This window comes from Triticum dicoccoides, chromosome 2A (genome assembly GCF_002162155.2).
Source record: "Triticum dicoccoides isolate Atlit2015 ecotype Zavitan chromosome 2A, WEW_v2.0, whole genome shotgun sequence".
Taxonomy (NCBI): Eukaryota; Viridiplantae; Streptophyta; class Magnoliopsida; order Poales; family Poaceae; genus Triticum; species Triticum dicoccoides.
Window position 1 is genome coordinate 38,172,227 of NC_041382.1, and position 15,296 is coordinate 38,187,522.

The 15,296-nt window shown below is 50.5% G+C and overlaps 1 long non-coding RNA gene across 1 annotated transcript; it reads right to left on the bottom strand.

Annotated features, from left to right (window-relative positions):
• Positions 1–7,816: 7,816 nt before the first annotated feature.
• On the bottom strand, positions 7,817–10,866 carry LOC119358804. Its single transcript, XR_005172302.1, has 4 exons — positions 10,655–10,866; positions 8,478–10,416; positions 8,098–8,150; positions 7,817–8,017 (listed from the first exon to the last, which is right to left on the bottom strand). It is a non-coding gene; the product is annotated as an uncharacterized LOC119358804 (long non-coding RNA).
• Between the last annotated feature and the right edge of the window lie 4,430 nt (positions 10,867–15,296).

A 15,296-nucleotide genomic window follows, 5' to 3' on the forward strand; every position in this document is an offset into this window, starting at 1 on the left:
GTGATAGATTCTAACGTTCACATACAACGGGTGTAAGACAGATTTACACATGCAAACACTTAGGTTGACTTGACGAGCCTAGCATGTACAGACATGGCCTCGGAACACAGAAGACCGAAAGGTCGAGCATGAGTCGTATAGAAGATACGATCAACATGAAGATGTTCACCGATGTTGACTAGTCCGTCTCACGTGATGATCGGACACGGCCTAGTTAACTCGGATCATGTTATACTTAGATGACTGGAGGGATGTCTATCTAAGTGGGAGTTCATTGAATAATTTGATTAGATGAACTTAATTATCATGAACTTAGTCTAAAATATTTACAATATGTCTTGTAGATCAAATGGCCAACGTAGTCCTCAACTTCAACGCGTTCCTAGAGAAAACCAAGCTGAAAGACGATGGCAGCAACTACACGGACTGGGTCCGGAACCTGAGGATCATCCTCATAGCTGCCAAGAAAGATTATGTCCTACAAGCACCGCTAGGTGACGCACCTCTTCTCCCTGCAGAACAAGACGTTATGAACGCTTGGCAGGCACGTACCGATGACCACTCCCTCGTTCAGTGCGGCATGCTTTACAGCTTAGAGCCGGGGCTCCAAAACGTTTTGAGAGACACGGAGCATATGAGATGTTCGAAGAGCTGAAAATGGTTTTCCAAGCTCATGCCCGGGTCGAGAGATATCAAGTCTCCGACAAGTTCTTCAGTTGTAAGATGGAGGAAAACAGTTCTGTCAGTGAGCACATACTCACTATGTCTGGGTTGCATAACCGCTTGACTCAGCTGGGAGTTAATCTCCCGGATGACGCGGTCATTGACAGAATCCTTCAATCGCTTCCACCGAGCTACAAGAGCTTTGTGATGAACTTCAATATGCAGGGGATGGAAAAGACCATTCCTGAAGTATTTGCAATGCTGAAATCAGCAGAGGTAGAAGTCAAAAAGGAACATCAAGTGTTGATGGTGAATAAAACCACTAAGTTCAAGAAAGGCAAGGGTAAGAAAACCTTCAAGAAGGACGGCAAGGGAGTTGCCGCGCCCGGCAAGCAAGCTGCCGGGAAGAAGCCAAAGAATGGACCCAAGCCCGAGACTGAGTGTTTTTATTGCAAGGGAAGTGGTCACTGGAAGCGGAACTGCCCCAAATACTTAGCGGACAAGAAGGCCGGCATCACGAAAGGTATATGTGATATACATGTAATTGATGTGTACCTTACCAGTACTCATAGTAGCTCTTGGGTATTTGATACCGGTGCAGTTGCTCATATTTGTAACTCAAAGCAGGAGCTGCGGAATAAGCGGAGACTGGCGAAGGACGAGGTGACGATGCGCGTCGGGAATGGTTCCAAGGTCGATGTGATCGCCGTCGGCACGCTACCTCTACATTTACCTACGGGATTAGTTTTTAACCTCAATAATTGTTATTTAGTGCCAAGTTTGAGCATGAACATTGTATCAGGATCTCGTTTAATACGAGATGGCTACTCATTTAAATCCGAGAATAATGGTTGTTCTATTTATATGAGAGATATGTTTTATGGTCATGCTCCGATGGTGAATGGTTTATTCTTAATGAATCTCGAGCGTAATGCTACACATATTCATAGTGTGAATACCAAAAGATGTAAGATTGATAATGATAGTCCCACATACTTGTGGCACTGCCGCCTTGGTCACATAGGTGTCAAACGCATGAAGAAGCTCCATGCAGATGGACTTTTAGAGTCTCTTGATTATGAATCATTTGACACGTGCGAACCATGCCTCATGGGTAAAATGACCAAGACTCCGTTCTCAGGAACAATGGAGCGAGCAACCAACTTATTGGAAATCATACATACTGATGTGTGCGGTCCAATGAGTGTTGAGGCTCGCGGTGGCTATCATTATGTTCTCACCCTCACTGATGACTTGAGTAGATATGGGTATATCTATTTAATGAAACACAAGTCTGAGACCTTTGAAAAGTTCAAGGAATTTCAGAGTGAGGTTGAGAATCAACGTGACAGGAAAATCAAGTTCTTGCGATCAGATCGTGGAGGAGAATACTTGAGTCACGAGTTTGGCACACACTTAAGAAAATGTGGAATAGTTTCACAACTCACGCCGCCTGGAACACCTCAGCGTAATGGTGTGTCCGAACGTCATAATCGCACTCTATTAGATATGGTGCGATCTATGATGTCTCTTACCGATTTACCGCTATCTTTTTGGGGCTATGCTATAGAGACTGCCGCATTCACTTTAAATAGGGCTCCGTCGAAATCCGTTGAGACGACACCGTATGAATTATGGTTTGGGAAGAAACCTAAGCTATCGTTTCTAAAAGTTTGGGGATGCCATGCTTATGTCAAGAAATTTCAACCTGAAAAGCTCGAACCCAAATCGGAAAAATGCGTCTTCATAGGATACCCTAAAGAAACTATTGGGTATACCTTCTACCTCAGATCCGAAGGCAAGATCTTTGTTGCCAAGAATGGGTCCTTTCTAGAGAAAGAGTTTCTCTCGAAAGAAGTAAGTGGGAGGAAAGTAGAACTTGATGAAGTATTACCTCTTGAACCGGAAAATGGCGCAACTCAAGAAAATGTTCCTGAGGTGCCTGCACCGACTAGAGAGGAAATTAATGATGATGATCATGAAACTTTAGATCAAGTTGCTACTGAACTTCGAAGGTCCACAAGGACATGTTCCGCACCAGAGTGGTACGGCAACCCTGTCTTGGAAATCATGTTGTTAGACAACGGTGAACCTTCGAACTATGAAGAAGCTATGGCAAGCCCGGATTCCGATAAATGGCTAGAAGCCATGAAATCCGAGATAGGATCCATGTATAAAAACGAAGTATGGACTTTGACTGACTTGCCCATTGAGCGGCGAGCCATAGAAAATAAATGGATCTTTAAGAAGAAGACAGACGCGGATGGTAATGTGACCATCTATAAAGCTCGGCTTGTCGCTAAGGGTTATCGACAAGTTCAAGGGGTTGACTACGATGAGACTTTCTCACCGGTAGCGAAGCTAAAGTCCGTCCGAATCATGTTAGCAATTGCCGCATTCTATGATTATGATATATGGCAAATGGACGTCAAAACGGCATTCCTTAATGGTTTCCTTAAGGAAGAATTGTATATGATGCAGCCGGAAGGTTTTGTCGATCCTAAGAATGCTAACAAGGTGTGCAAGCTCCAACGCTCGATTTATGGGCTGGTGCAAGCATCTCGGAGTTGGAACATTCACTTTGATGAGATGATCAAAGCGTTTGGGTTTACACAGACTTATGGAGAAGCCTGCGTTTACAAGAAAGTGAGTGGGAGCTCTGTAGCATTTCTCATATTATATGTAGATGACATACTTTTGATGGGAAATGATATAGAACTCTTGGACAGCATTAAGGCCTACTTGAATAAGAGTTTTTCAATGAAGGACCTTGGAGAAGCTGCTTATATATTGGGCATCAAGATCTATAGAGATAGATCAAGATGCCTCATAGGTCTTTCACAAAGCACATACCTTGATAAGATATTGAAGAAGTTCAATATGGATCAGTCTAAGAAGGGGTTCTTGCCTGTGTTACAAGGTGTGAAATTGAGCTCAGCTCAATGTCCGACCACGGCAGAAGATATAGAAGAGATGAGTGTCATCCCCTATGCCTCAGCCACAGGTTCTATTATGTATGCCATGCTGTGTACCAGACCTGATGTAAACCTTGCCGTAAGTTTGGTAGGTAGGTACCAAAGTAATCCCGGCAAGGAACACTGGACAACGGTCAAGAATATCCTGAAGTACCTGAAATGGACTAAGGAAATGTTTCTCGTTTATGGAGGTGACGAAGATCTCGTCGTAAAGGGTTACGTCGACGCTAGCTTCGACACAGATCTGGATGACTCAAAGTCACAAACCGGATACGTGTATATTTTGAATGGTGGGTCAGTAAGCTGGTGCAGTTGCAAGCAGAGCGTCGTGGCGGGATCTACATGTGAAGCGGAGTACATGGCAGCCTCGGAGGCAAGACATGAAGCAATATGGGTGAAGGAGTTCATCACCGACCTAGGAGTCGTACCCAATGCGTCGGGGCCAATCAAACTCTTCTGTGACAACACTGGGGCTATTGCACTTGCCAAGGAGCCCAGGTTTCACAAGAAGACCAGGCACATCAAGCGTCGCTTCAACTCCATTCGTGAAAATGTTCAAGATGGATACATAGATATTTGTAAAGTACATACGGACCTGAATGTAGCAGATCCGTTGACTAAACCTCTCCCTAGAGCAAAACATGATCAACACCAGAATTCCATGGGTGTTCGATTCATCACAATGTAACTAGATTATTGACTCTAGTGCAAGTGGGAGACTGTTGGAAATATGCCCTAGAGGCAATAATAAAAGCATTATTATTATATTTCCTTGTTCATGATAATTGTCTTTTATTCATGCTATAATTGTGTTATCCGGAAATCGTAATACATGTGTGAATAATAGACACCAACATGTCCCTAGTAAGCCTCTAGTTGACTAGCTCGTTGATCAACAGATAGTCATGGTTTCCTGACTATGGACATTGGATGTCATTGATAATGAGATCACATCATTAGGAGAATGATGTGATGGACAAGACCCAATCCTAAACATAGCACAAGATCGTATAGTTCGTTTGCTAGAGTTTTCCAATGTCAAGTATCTTTTCCTTAGACCATGAGATCGTGTAACTCCCGGATACTGTAGGAGTACTTTGGGTATACCAAACGTCACAACGTAACTGGGTGACTATAAAGGTATACTACGGGTATCTCCGAAAGTGTCTATTGGGTTGACACGGATCAAGACTGGGATTTGTCACTCCATATGACGGAGAGGTATCACTGGGCCCACTCGGTAATGCATCATAATTATGAGCTCAAAGTGACCAAGTGTCTTGTCACGGGATCATGCATTACGGTACGAGTAAAGTGACTTGCCAGTAACGAGATTGAAGGAGGTATTGGGATACCGACGATCGAATCTCGGGCAAGTAACATACCGATTGACAAAGGGAATTGTATACGGGGTTGCTTGAATCCTCGACATCGTGGTTCATCCGATGAGATCATCGAGGAGCATGTGGGAGCCAACATGGGTATCCAGATCCCGCTGTTGGTTATTGACCGGAGAGCAATCTCGGTCATGTCTACATGTCTCCCGAACCCGTAGGGTCTACACACTTAAGGTTCGGTGACGCTAGGGTTGTAGGGATATGTATATGCAGTAACCCTAATGTTGTTCGGAGTCCCGGATGAGATCCCGGACGTCATGAGGAGTTTCGGAATGGTCCGGAGGTAAAGAATTATATATAGGAAGTGCTATTTCGGCCATCGGGACAAGTTTCGGGGTCACCGCTATTGTACCGGGACCACCGGAAGGGTCCCGGGGGTCCACCTATCCCGGAGGGCCCCATGGGCTGAAGTGGGAAGGGATCCAGCCCAAAGTGGGCTGGGGCGCCACTTCCCCCTAGGGCCCATGCGCCTAGGGTGGGGAAACCCTAAAGGGGGGCGCCCCCTTGCTTGGGGGGCAAGCCCCCCACCCCTTGGCCGCCGCCCCCCTAGGAGATTGCATCTCCTAGGGCCGGCGCCCCCCCTAGGCCCCCTATATATAGTGGGGGGGATGGAGGACCTCTCACCTACGCCTTTGGTGCCTCCCTCTCCCTCTCCAACACCTCCTCCTCCTCCATAGAGCTTGGCGAAGCCCTGCCGGAGTACTGCAGCTCCACCACCACCACGCCGTCGTGCTGCTGCTGGAGCCATCTTCCTCAACCTCTCCTTCCCCCTTGCTGGATCAAGAAGGAGGAGACGTTACGCTGACCGTACGTGTGTTGAACGCGGAGGTGCCATCCGTTCGGCGCTGGGATCTCCGGTGATTTGGATCACGTCGAGTACGACTCCCTCATCCCCGTTCTTTGAACGCTTCCGCTCGCGAGCTACAAGGTACGTAGATGCATCCAATCACTCGTTGCTAGATGAACTCATAGATGGATCTTGGTGAAATGGTAGGAAAATTTTTGTTTTCTGCAAGTTACCCCAACAGCCGCAGCCGGCGCGGAGCGGGGGCGCCATTGCCTTTGGGCCTCAGACCCAGGAGGAGGCGGCGCTGGACGCCGTCAGTCGCCGCCTGCGAGGCCGGACGGAACGGCTCGAGGCCTTCGCCCAGGCCGAGGTGGAGCAGACGCGTGACCTGGAGCGCGCCGTTCTGGTAAGTCTTCTTGTAATTTCTTCTTTGTGGGGGCGCGCCAGCGCACCCACTGGGTGTAGCCCCCAAGGTTCGGGCCAACTACGTAGTAGTTGGGTCGAATCTTTAGAGTGTTGGCCTTGTTCTGATTTCTGCTTTCTTCAGCATCTCGACGCCTTCCGGGTCGCCGCCTACAATCGTCTCCTGGGCAAGCACCGGGAGCTCATGGAGCAGCTTGCCGCCAAGGAGGAGGAGCTCCACGTCGCCGCAGGTATTCTTGTGCTCTTTTCTAGTGGGGGCGCGCTTAGCGCACCCACTGGGTGTAGCCCCCGAGATCCGGGCCAACTGTGTAACAGTTGAGCCAAATCTTAAGTCTTGCTTTTTTCTTCTGCTGAGTCCTTCTTTTTCGCAGCCAAGGTGCTGTCCTGGCGGACTCGTCTGCTCCGGGCCGGTCATCACTACAACCGGCTCATTGCCGACACCGGCCGTCTTGGCGTCGAGGCGGCGCAGGCGAGGGCGGAGGCGGCCGCGGCTCGGCGTTCTCTCGACGAGGCCAACCGGCTGCATGAGCAGCTAGCGTGTCACAAGAGCCGCCTCGAGACCGAGGTGGAGCTCCTTAAGGCAGAATCCGCCAAGGTGGCAGAGGCGCAACATGCCCTGGTGGAGGCGGACCAGTAGCGCGGCCGGCTGGCCGACGGCAAGGGTCGGCTCTAGTCCGAGGTGGATCACCTGCGGGGGCAGGTCACCACGGCTGAGGGGCCCCGTCAGGACGAGGCCCGTCGTTGCGAGGCGGCCGAGAAGGCGGCCGAAGACAAGGACGCCGAGCTGAAGGCGGCCCTTGCCAAGGCGGCCGATCTGGAGAAGGCGCTCGAGGAGAGCGACCGCGCCATCGAACGGGAGCGGCGTGGTATGATGCTTGAGGCGCAACACCTGGAAGGGTCCTTCTCCAGTAAGTGCTTTTTCTTGTCGTTTGCTGGGTCGGGATCCGGCCTTTCTTCCTTGTTGTTCTTCTAACTCGCTTCTTCCTTTGCGGCAGGGGCCTTCCCGGAGAAGCAGCGGCTGGCGGAGGAAGCCATCCGCTATCAGCGCGACCCGACCGACGTCGTTGGGTCCGGGACGGATCCGCGGGTGGTCTGGACCTTCCCGGAGATCATCGCCGCCGCTGAGGCCTGCATGCAGGTCCTGGGAACGCAGTTGGGGCAGCTGTCCCAGGCCGAACCCCCCTTCGACAACGCGTCAATGCGTTGTCGTATGTCCATATATGCGTTGCTAAGGTCTACACCAACGGATTTGTATGTGTTGCCCTTGGTGGCGTTGGAAGGATCTACAACAACGTATATGCTTACATTGGTAAACGGCGTGTAGAAGCGTTGTTAGGTAACAACATATAAAGCTATAGCCCAACAACACTTCATATGCCTTGGTGGCTACCCTGTACAAGAGGATTTTCTAATGGACATTAAAAATAATTGGAACTACTAAAAGCTTTGATAGATAGCATGAACAATTGATGATATTTTATATATTGTTGTCCATAATTATTAGGTCAATGTCAGTACTGCATAGGAGCCAGAATATAACAAACAGAAAGATATCATATATTATACCGCTATGTTGCATTACAAAAAACATGATCCAAAGATTACAGGAGGTTAAACTATATCTTGTAGTGGCCCAATTCTTGACCTTGCAATCAACTATAATGTTTGAAACATTAATCCTAAAATTGGCGTTCTAATTATCTTGTAGTAGCTCCAATTCTTAACCTTGCAATCAACATCTGAGCCATGCATCATCATTTTATCTTGGTGACCTACAACAACAACAATATGAGATGAGTAACTTATAGTAGAGAAAATCCGGCTAATAGAGAAGTAAAATTTATATGAGCACCATAGAAATGTCTGCACACGTTTTGAATATCCATGGCTCATTGAGATAAGAATCTGCATAGCAAAACAGACACCTTTGATGAATCAGATCTGGCTGTTCATTATGAATAACTATCAGCTTGTATTTACTACTAAAAAATATCCAGACAATATATTATAATAACTACGAGATGACTTCAGCAACTGAATAATGACAACCAATAGTATCAACTATTGGTAATTAGAACATCTCCATTGTCAAGAGGTCTGCACATTACTCCCGTACTACTCATCTTGGGATGATTCATTAGTCATTCTTTCTATGGTGTATAAGCAGAAATCTCATTGCCAACAACTTGAAAATCTTTAAATAATCTGCATCATGCAAAATTTCGTAATTACCTGAAAATTACAAAGTCACAAATTATAATTTCCTGATCCATGAATAAAATTCTCAAAACCTGCAGAAGCAACAACACAAAAAAAAGCATCACCATATTCGGGATAATTTGAGTTATCAACTGATGGCTACATGTTCTCTCCAATAAGACATGGCAAGATGCAACCAAACTGAAAGTCTGAACAGAAAGAAAAGTAGATCACCACCCTATCTAATCTAGTGCAGAACACTCTGTATACTATGTTATCTCATAGCTAGGAGATTTCATCTCAACTCTAGCCAAATTTAGGCAAACGATGATACATCTAAACTATTTTCGATAACAAAGGCAATGCCTATGTAATACTGAATGCTTAAACCAAGCCATGTGACACACATAGTGCCCAAATAGCATGCAACATCAAGGGTATTGTTACGTACCGGCTTATTACCCCGCACTTGAAAGTAGCACATGGCTCCATGGACACAACCATGTAGTCATTTCAAAGAAATATTAGGCATACCTGATTTATAGAATGGTCTGGAGTGCACGTATAATTAGACGTCTAATATCCATTTGTCGGAAGTGGACAATCTAGCTACCAAATATGTAGTTACTCACTAAAACAAAAATTGTGAAAAGCATTAGTGTATTATACAATACATTTCCAAAAAAAATATCACGTGTATAATCAAAGGTAGGTGAGCCGTGAGCCAAACACAGATACCATGATTTATTTATTACAATGCAAGAGGGACAATATCTCCCTATTACAAATATCAATGCAATGAGGCGTGCGCATACTGGTCCACATGTGGTTCAAGTTCAACGAGGAAATAAAAGGAGCTATATAATAAAGAAATAAATTAGAGGTAAGACGAAAACAATTGAAAGAACAAAAACTGAAATATCACATATACCTCATTATATACCCTCTTGTTATAATTTTAAAGAACGCCTAAAATCAATGAGCTGAGGTAAAGTAATCACATAGGAAAATGAAGAAGCAAAACTGTACGTACAAACTGTAATTAATGGCACTTACGAATTGTTCCATGCCCAATTTAAGTTGCTAGCTCCACATGAATTAGGGTGAGCAGGAGGCAAAACAGGGACGTAAATTTTGTTAGGAATCAATTGCTGGGGGCAAAACATTAGAAGATTAGCCCACCAATTATGAAAAAGATGGAAGAGAATCCTTGGTTGGCACTTTGAACCTTCATGAGGATAAGATGGGAGGAAGTACACGTTGGTGAGAGGTTTCAGGGGCTGGGGGCAAGGACATGATTGCGTAGTTGCTGCCGGTGACGCTAGCTTGGGCAAGCGCTCGTAGAGGCTAGAGGGTCTTCTCCTTGCGTTAGACATTCATGCATGGAAATAAGATGTGGATTGGACAGGAACATAGTGCTGTGAGGCTGCACTGCAAGGCAGATGTGATAGGGATGGGGCGGCCATCTCTCCGGCGGTAGCGACGGCGATGCAGTGGCCATTTGCTTCTTCTCTCCGATTCGTCTCCCTTATCTTGCTTCTTCTCTTCTTAAGTTGTAGGCAAGGGTTAGATTGAGACAGTTCCTCATCCCTGTTTCCTGCTACATCCTATCTAGGGCTGTATTGTGAAATTCTCCTCACCGATTAATAGTTGCTGTGGGCATGGATTTGGTTTTTCTGTTTTCCAGATTTCTGAAATCGACTTAGTATTGATCAGAGTTGATTACCACACATACTTATTAAGAGTATACTCTGCTTATTAGTAACTGTGTAATGCCTTTCCAGTGAAGATTTAAACAGGGAAGCAACAAGCAAATAAGCTTTTGCTTTATTATTAAAATAATCATGGCAAACAAACATGTAGTTGTCTAGTAAAAGCAATGTGATGATGCATTATTGGGATCTAGACGTACACTGGTGCTTGAAAACTGTTGATGATAGGAGGCCTGCTTGAAATCTCTGTGTTTTGTTATCTGCAATCATGATATAATAATCAATCCCTCTCAAACCTTGTATATAACCGACAATATATATTTAGATCAAGGGGAATAGTTGATGCAAGGGATTCAATACCAAAACGGATCTGAGTGAGATGCAGGAATCCACTCAATCCCTGTGTTAATTGGTTCCCTTTGGGGAATAAATTAAACTGAACAAAGCCTTAAGGGATACCGGTAAAGAATTGCAGATGCGGGAGGGACAGAATAAGACCTGTTGAACTACTGCAGTTTAGGATGACGGGTGCGTCAGTACGTGCTTCATTCCTAGCTGTGCGGATGAACAACGACAACGGTTGCATCTCTGGTCACGCGAAGGAACGGCGGCTGCGACGCCTTCTCCGACGCAGGAGGATGGGCGGCGGCGCCGCCTTCCCCGGTGCGGGAGGATGGGCGGCCGCGACGCCTTCCCTAGCGCGGGAGGATGGGCGGCCGCGACGCCTTCCCCGGCGCAGGAGGATGGGCAGCGACGCAGTCTGTTTCACCAGCGAGCGGAGAAAGTGGTGACGGAGGAGGCCGAGGGCGAGGGGGCGGCGGCGGTGGTGGGAACCCTGGCTGCTGGGTGTGTCACCCGATTTTTTCAGAGAGATGTGTAAAGGAAAAAAAAAATGAAGGATTGGATATTTAGATGTGCGAGAGAGTGGGACGTGGGGGTACGGGGAGGTTAGCGCTAAGTGGGGAGGGTGGGTTCAACCAAACAACACATTGTGTTAACATCGTTGCAAGACATCTGTTGCTTTAGGGGTTTTTTTGTTGTAGTGTCACAAGAGCCGCCTCGAGACCGAGGTGGAGCTCCTTAAGGCGGAATCCGCCAAGATGGCAGAGGCGCAGCAGGCCCTGGTGGAGGCGGACCAGCAGCACGGCCAGCTGGCCGACGACAAGGGCCGGCTCCAGTCCGAGGTGGATCACCTGCGGGGGCAGGTCACCATGGCTGAGGGGGCCCGTCAGGACGAGGCCTGTCGCCGCGAGGCGGCCGAGAAGGCGGCCGAAGACAAGGACGCCGAGCTGAAGGCGGCCCTTGCCAAGGCGGCCGATCTGGAGAAGGCGCTCGAGGAGCGCGACCGCGCCATCGAACGGGAGCGGCGTGGTATGATGCTTGAGGCGCAACACCTGGAAGGGTCCTTCTCTAGTAAGTGATTTTTCTTGTCGTTTGCCCGGGTCGGGATCCAGCCTTTCTTCCTTCTTGTTTTTCTTCTAACTCGCTTCTTCCTTTGCGGCAGGGGCCTTCCCGAAGACGCAGCGGCTGGCGGAGGAAGCCGTCCGCTATCAGAGCGACCCGACCGGCGTCGTTGGGTCTGGGACAGATCCGCGGGTGGTCTGGACCTTCCCGAAGATCATCGCCGCCGCTGAGGCCCGCATGCAGGTCCTGGGAACGCAGTTGGGGCAGCTGTCCCAGGCCGGCACCGCAATGACGACGGCCCTATGGCCGGACTCCGTCCAACCGAGCAGCTTCTCGCGCCTGACACGTTGGTTGGAGATGGGGCCGGACCGGCTTGGCGAGTGGCGCGTATCCGCCGCTCGTGCCAGTGCTGAGATGACGCTCTGGTTCACGCTGTCCTAGCATCCGGACCTGCAGCTGGACGCGTTGATGGGCCAGCGGGCCGGTTCGGAGTAGCTCTTGTAGGAGCAAGACGGCCGGATCGTCTCCCGGGCCAGCTACATCGCCGAGTTCGCCTTCCACGACGAGTTCCATCCGGAGCGGACGGAAGACGGCAGGGCCATGGACGGCAACGACTATGGCTTGCTCCTTCATGATCTGGGGGGGGGGAGCTCGAAGGAGATGGGCATCTACCGCGAGGCGGGTGCTGAGGAGGACACCGGCGCCTCGCTGGACCCAGAGGCCGCCAGGGGAGAGCCGTCGGCGTCGCGACGCGGTGCTGGAGATGCCTGAGACACTTAGTGTAAAATCTGTTAAATAGCAGGTCCACCCACCCACTGGGGTTTTTAGGGTGTAATGAACTCGGGCCGTGGGCCTTTTCTTAAATACTTGTGTAGATGTCGTGGGTGCTTTTGCTTTTTGCCTTCCGTTTTTTGGACCGATTTCATGCGTTTTTCCTTTCTCAAACGTCCCCCCGCGAGTCAGACGGCCGAGGCTCCGGTCCGTGACAAGGAGCTCAGTTCTTTGAGAGGAGCGCGCAGGACTTGGGTCCCTCGAAACATTGAGCGCGAGCGAAACACCCACTGGGCCGGCTGGCGGCAATCCGGCGAAGCCGGTTGGTGAGTAGCCGGTCATGCGGCTGTTCATTTGACGAATGGTGGGCCGGGTTGATCGACCCGACACCTTTTGACTTAGTGTATGAAGGGTAAAGGAGCTTTGGCCCGTTGTGCTTGCCAGCCGACAGCCAAAGCTGGATCTGTGGCTTTAGGGCAAAGTGGGGGACCACGGCATCCTAACTTTATCAGGAATCACCAAGTAAGGCGGCGGGGTGGCGACCGAGCCGGCCAGCCCCCGAGCCCCCGGGTCGAGCGAGTCGGACCGATGGCCGGGTTCAGTGGTATAGTGATGCAAGAAAATAGGGACACAATAAATTGGTCGACAAAAGGCAGCCCCCGAGTCCCGTTCGGGGACCCCATGGTTTCATGCGTTTACAAAAGGCGACAATACATACGCTCGTGCGGCTAACTGTAAAACGGGCGGAGGAGTTCCGCGCACGGCCGGGTCGTTTCTTCACCGACGGTGTCCTTCTTGTGCTTCCTTGACTTGCGTGCGTCGATGAGGTAGTAGGCGTTGCGGTCGCGCAAGGCCCTGCTCACGATGAATGGGCCCTCCCATGGAGGGGACAACTTGTGCTGGACTGCCTGCTCTTGGACGAGTCGGAGGACGAGGTCGCCCTCGCGGAACGCGAGGGGCTTGATCTTCTTGCTGTGGTAGTGCCTCAGGCATTGCTGGTAGATGGCCGAGCGACTGAGCGCCAGGAGGCGTCCTTCTTCTAGCAGGTCGACGCCATCTTCGCGGGCTTCTCTGGCTTCGGCTTCGGTGTACATCGCGACGCGCGGCGAGTCAAACTCGACGTCGGTCAGGATAACGGCTTCGGCTCCGTAGACGAGGAAGAACGGGGTGAACCCAGTCGACCGATTTGGCGTGGTGCGTAGACTCCAGAGAATGGCTGGCAACTCGTCAAGCCAGCTGCCGGGTGAGCGGATGAGTGGCTCGACGAGTCGCGGCTTGACGCCGGATAGGATGAGTCCATTGGCCCGCTCGACCTGCCCGTTGGACTACGGATGCGCAACGGAGGCCAGGTCGAGGCGGATGCCGGAGATGGAGCAGTATTGCTCGAGCGCGCCCTTGGCGAAGTTGGTGCCGTTGTCGGTGATGATGCTGTTCGGCATGCCGTAGCGCACCGCAATGTCCTTGATGAATTGGACGGCTGTTGGCCTGTCCAATTTCTTGATTGGTCTTGCCTTGATCCACTTGGTGAATTTGTCCACTGCCACCAGCAAGTGCGTCATGCCGCCTCGAGCGGTTTTGAAGGGTCCCACCATGTCGAGTCCCCAGACCGCGAAGGGCCAGGCGATCGGTATGGTGCAGAGTGCTGACGCCGGCTGGTGGCTGCGTTTGCTGAAGCACTGGCATCCCTCACACTTGAGGACGAGCAACTCGGCATCTTGGAGGGTCGCGGGCCAGTAGAAACCGTGACGGAACGCCTTGGCCACCAGGGATCATGATGCGGCGTGGTGCCCACACTCGCCCTGATGTATGTCGAGGAGGATGTCGATGCCCCGTTCCTGCTCGACGCAGCGCTGGAACACGCCGGTGGAGCTGCACTTGACGAGCTCGTTGTTGATGATGCTGTAGGCGGACGCCCGGTGCTGCACTTGCCGAGCTTCGGTCTCGTCCATGGGGAGAACCCCATTCTCCAAAAATTCTGATATTGGGAGGGCCCAAGATGGAGCCATAACCACGGCGATAACGGCCACCAGGGTGGGTTCCGAGTCGGCAGCCCCCGAGCCGGGTTGAGCAGCCCCCGGGTCGGGATGGCGACGGCCGGGTCCGGGACGGTGGTGGCCGGGTCGAGCTGAGCAGCCCCTGGGTCGGGTTCAGCAGTCCCCGGGCCGGGTTGAGGTGCGGCCGGGTCATCTGGAACGTGGATGGACTCGGAGTCCGGTGATGGCTTGACGGGCGGCTTGCGCAGGTGCTCGAGGGAGACGCTGGACGGGATGGCTTGTCGTGATGAGGCGATCTTGGCGAGCGTGTCGGCTGCTTCGTTCTCCGCGCGCGGGACGTGGAGGAACTCGCAGCCCTCGAAGGATCCAGACAGCTTCTGGACGAGGAAGCGGTAGCTTGCCATATTGGAGTCGCGGGCGTCCCATTCGCCGGAGCACTACTACACCACCAGGTCCAAGCCCAGTCGTGTTGTCAAAGCCCAGTCGTGTTGTCGTGATGAGAGGCAAAAGGAAGATCATCGGAATGGATGGAGTAGCCAATGAGCAAGACTTCGACAAGTACGGCGACCCGAGGATCGAACATGACGACGATGATGAAGTAGCAGCCTACACCACAAGAAGAAGCAGGACCACCCTACCTAAAGGACGTCCGTTCCACCGAAGAACTCCATTTGCGAAAAAGAAGGGCAAGAAGATTGTGAACAGATAGCTAGCTAAGATCGATTGTATTTAAATCGTAGCCTTCATTTCTCGATTGTATTTCATGGGCACTTTTTGAACTATCATGAATATTTTTAAATTTCATGGACACTCGATCTCGATCCCCCTCCATCTCGATCGCTATCCCACCTCGCCAGATCCGGCCCCCCTCGCCGCCGAGCACCCCCCGGTCCACCGGCCGCCGCCGCCGACCCCCCGCACCCTCGATTCCCCTACTCAACCGCCGCCGCCAACCCCCCGCACCCCTCCCC